This window comes from Mustela nivalis (genome assembly GCF_964662115.1).
Source record: "Mustela nivalis genome assembly, chromosome: X".
NCBI lineage: Eukaryota > Metazoa > Chordata > Mammalia > Carnivora > Mustelidae > Mustela > Mustela nivalis.
In genome coordinates this window covers 102,005,753-102,010,834 of record NC_139040.1, presented here as the reverse complement: position 1 = coordinate 102,010,834, position 5,082 = coordinate 102,005,753, and positions in this window count along the sequence as shown.

Genomic DNA, 5,082 nt, shown 5'->3' with positions numbered 1-5,082 from the left:
AGAAACTGACTGAAGTAGGCCTAAAGATAAAAGCAGACTATATAAGCATAGGGCCAAGACTACCATATCACCTAATTCTATTGCACTGATTTCTCTTCTAAACTTATTCCTATGACCGCATAGGGAATTCAGTACAATGAATAAAAAAGGACTTTGACCTTGCTTCACAGATGCATCAGCATGAAACTACACTGCTGTTTTACTGGAGTCCTATGCAGGGATAATCCTAGGGATAGTCCTACAATGTGGTAGTGAACACAGTTCTTCCAAGTGGTGCATCTGTGAATAGTTTGCTTGCTCATTTACTTCATATGAAATGAGAGGCAGCCTTAGGAATGGGAACATGGACTCCTGGAGAATGGAAAATGCCCTAGTTTGGTCAGAGTTATGGAAGGGACAAGACTGCACTATGGACAGAAGAGTTCTGGGAAAGCCATTTGCGTGTGCCTATGTAAGTAGGTGCAATGTTTTCAGACTATTCTATTTCACTTTAATCCTCATCAGAGGGCCTTCATATCACTGGATACTCTCAATAACCTCACGGAGAGGATGAATGATGTTATGTAGAGATCAGAAAGCTTCTCTTTGAGTACTCCAGTACTCCTGCAGTGGGCCTAATAAGAGTGTACATTCTGGTAGAGAAGGAAACTACCACATGGGCCCGAAATGAGGCTTGTCTAGATAATGCCAATGCTTGATATCCATACTTGTCTTTATTGTGCTCAGAATAAAAACAAGTGGAAAATTATTTATTTATATCCAGATATTATCATATTATTTGATTTTTAGGAGTTTACAGGTCTATCAGTATGCCTGTTACTGCAATAAAGGGATTTCTTCATGTATGAAGAGAGAGAGAACTATTTAAAAAAAACACTTATTTCTATTCTTCTGGTGATAGTTTGTATCATAGTGTCTTGCCCTTGATGACTAAACATTTTCAACATAATACCAAAGTCATGTTAGTACTTGCAATCATGAAACTGAACTTTCTCCAGTAAACCAAAAAAGTGATTGAATGTGTCTTATTCTCACCCTTGTTTGGATTACAATATAAAATTCTTAGTTCTATATATAATTATAAACAAGCATGTGCTTTACAATTCTATAAAAAGGGTTAGATTTCTAGAGTGACAGAGTGAGGAACTCCATAAATCCATCCCCCCATAAAAACATTGAAACATTGGGCCAAAAAATGTCAATCATCTTTTTCATAACTGGAAATTAACCAAAGGTTGGAAAAATCTATGTAGCATTTATTCAAGAAAAAAACTGGAACCTTGGTAAAAGCATCAGGTTTTGTTAAGCATCACTCAGTTAAGCATCTGCCTTTGGCCCAGCTCATGATCGCAGGGTCCTGGAATTGAGCCCCACATCAGGCTCTCTGCTCAGTAGGGTGTGTACTTCTCCCTCTCCCCTGTTCCCCCCTGCTTGTGCTCTCTCTGTCAAAACAATTTTTTTAAATCTTAAAAAAAAAAAGCTATCACAAGAAAAACCTGCAGACCAATATCCTTGGTGAATGTAGCCTTTAAAATCTTCAATAAAATACTAGTATGTGCATTCAGCCTTAAACATAAAGGATTACATACCATGACCTGGGGGTGGAAGTTATCTCAGGAAAGCAAATTTGTTTAACATCTGAAAATCAAGCAATGTAACACACCATATTAATAGAATAAGTAAAAAAATGCACATGATCCTTTCAGTACTTGAAGAAAAATTATTTGAATATATCTAATACAATTTCATGATGATAAAGGGTGAACAAACTAGGAATAGAAGAGACATTCTCTTAACCATGTAAAAGGAATCTATAAAACCCACAGCTAACATCATACTCTATTATGAAAAACTAATGATTTCTCCTCTATGCTCAGGAACAAAACCAGGGTGTCCACTCTGTCCACTTTCATTAAGCAATGTATTGGAGGTTCAATCAGGGCAGTTAAAGAAGAAAAAAAAATTAAAGGCATCCATGTTGAAAAGTAAGAAAAACTATTCACAGATAATAAGATCTTGAATGTAGAAAATCCCAAAGAAGCCATCAATAACGATTAGAACTAATTGGTTAAGAAAGGATAAAGGATACAATATCAATACAAAATTCACTTGCAGTTTTATATACTAGCAATGAAGAATCCAAAAATAATCATACATTTTCATGTCAAGTCATAGCAAAGATAATATGGATTTTTGTCAAGTGCAAGTCTTGTATACTGAGCACTGCAAAATGTTGAAAAACCTAAAATATAGGTAAAAAAAGGTCCTTGTTATCATGATCAGAAGATTAATATTTTTAAGATTGCAATATTTGCCAAGGTAATCAGTAATTCATTATAATCCCTATCAAGATCTCACATGCATTCTTAATAGAAATTGACAAGCTGATCCTCAGGTTGATATGAAAATGCAAAATCCTCTCAGAATAACAAACATCATTGGGGCGAGGGGAGTTGAAGGATTCACACTTTTATGATTTTTGGAACTCACTACAAAGCTACATGAATCAAAATAGTGTGGTACCAGGGCGCCTGGGTAGCTCAGTGGGTTAAGCCACTGCCTTTGGCTCAGGTCATGATCTCAGGGTCCTGGGATCAAGCCCTGCATTGGGCTCTCTGCTCAGCAGGGAGCCTGCTTCCCCCTCTCTTTCTGCCTGCCTCTCTGCCTATTTGTGATCTCTCTCTCTCTCTGTGTCAAATAAATAAATAAAATCTTAAAAATAAAAAGGTAGTGTGGTACTGGCATAATGACAAATGCATAGAACAATGGAGTCAGATTGAGAATGCAGAAATAAAACCTTACAGTTGCAGTTAATTGATTTTGAAGAGTGCCAGACCCACTCACTGGGGAGATCATTTTCTTCTCAAAAAATGTTGCTGGGACAACTGGATATGAATACACAAAAGAGTAAAGTTAGATCCCAGGCCCATGTAAAAATTAACCCAAAATGGATTATATACCTAAATATATGAGAAACTGGGACACTCATAAACTGATAATGGAATTGTAAAATGGTGCAGCTGCTTTAGAAAAGAGTTTGCACATTCTTCAAAATGTTAAATATAGTTACCATGTAATCCAGCAATTGCACTGCTACACTTACACCCGAGAGAAATGAAAACCTACCCCTACACGTACACGCCCATATATTCAAATGTCCATAACACTACTCATAATAATCTCAAAGTGAAAGCAGTCTCAGTGTCCATCAAAAGATGAATAGATAAATAAGATGAAGTCTATCCAATCAAGCAAGGGTATATTATTTGGAAAAAACAAAGAGGAAGTGATTATATTATAATATGGGTGAATTTTAAAAACATTACACTAAGTGAAAGAAGTCAATCACGGGAACCACATACTGCAAAATTCTATTGATATGTGCAGTCCAGAATAGGCACATTCATAGAAATAGAGTACCATGGCATGGACAGAGAGGGTAATTGTGAATGATTGTTACAGGATGTTCTTCTGGGGTGAAGAAAATATCATAAATTTGATTATCCTCATAAATGTGCAATTCTGAATATACTAAAAAACCACTGAATCTTACAAATTTAAATGGGTGAATTTTAAAATCTGTGAATTACATTAAATAAAAGAAAAACTGAGAAAATAATAATCCTATTCTCACTGAAAGGAAAGGGGAAACTTTACCCTCTATGGGAAAAAATAAAAGACTACATGCATATCTAGACGAAGTTGATGGCAATAAAAAACATTTGGTGGTGATAAATGAGGGAGACTCTGGGAGAAAAATGCAGTATTAAAAACATGAGATTTAACATCAAGTGATTAGCAGAATTTCATAGAGGTAGAATTAGATGCTTGAGAACTGAAGTTAGGAATTTGGTATAATTGATGAACGGAACACAATATCCGTAATTACAGAGCATTCAGTGCCTATTTAAAAACAGCAAACACTGAGTCATAATGAGGGCCTGGCTGAAGTTGGAGGCATTGCTTTGATTTGGAGCAAGTTTACTTTTGTAACTTCTTTCATGGACGCATAGTGCTGTGAATGCAATCATAGGAAGACGGATTAGGAGGGTGAGCTACAGTTAGACTTATCAGCAGAAATTCTGAGTGAGGACTTCTTAGGCTGTAGCCGCACTGAAATGGATGAACTCAGTGTCGAAGTTTGTTTTTATAGTCCTCCACCAGAAGATTTGGAGAACAAGGTGAGGAAAGAGAATAATTTAATAGATGCTATTGAAAGACCCTGGAGCCGCACCCAAGAAGCAGACACCAAGCCTCCACTGGATGCAAGTTGCAAGAGGTTTATTGGTTACACAGGCGCCTGCGGACGCATCAGCCTTTGTGGGCTGAGCGCGCCAGGCTAGGTTGGGGAGCAGATTATATAGGGCAGGGTTGGGGTGGCGGGAAGCGAGCTTACAGAAGCAGATGCTTGGTTACAGGAATCTGATTGGTAAATTTAAATCAAGCATTGTCAGGCACTGGGTTTAAGGCAAGGACACAACGGTTTGTTCTGGTGGGCCTTGGCTCAGCACTCTGGAAAGTCGCAGGTACACTCTATTCCTCATTTGTCTTTTCTCTTGACAGACCGGGTGATCACAGACAATAGACATCCTGGTATGTGTTGCCATCCGGCTATGGGGACAATCAAGCAAGCCTTCAGCAAGGGGAGAGGGGGTCTGTGGGGACATCAGGTTACTTAAACAAGCCTTTAGCAAGGGGAGAGGGGTCTTTCATTCCCCCCTTTTTCTTTATCATGGATAGAATCTTATATCCATTCGCTTTGTTCATGAAGTAAGTCAGTCTGAGAGCCGGTCTGTTTAATTAGTTGATATTGCTGTGTCAGCATCATTGTCTGGATTACTGACAAGTGATCTTTTATAAACTGTACGAGTTTATTTAAGATACAAGGGCCGATTGAAAATTGGGCTATTGATAAGGTAACTTCTTTGTTGTAATCTCAAGGACATTTGCAAACCAAGGGAGGCTCCTGTCTTGCAGGATTGTGATCTCAGCAAGTCAACTATCATTTTATGGCAGTCAGGGGTGTCTGAGGAATGCTACACATATGGAGGGGAGCGGGTGAAGGGGGGGGAGGTGCAAGGC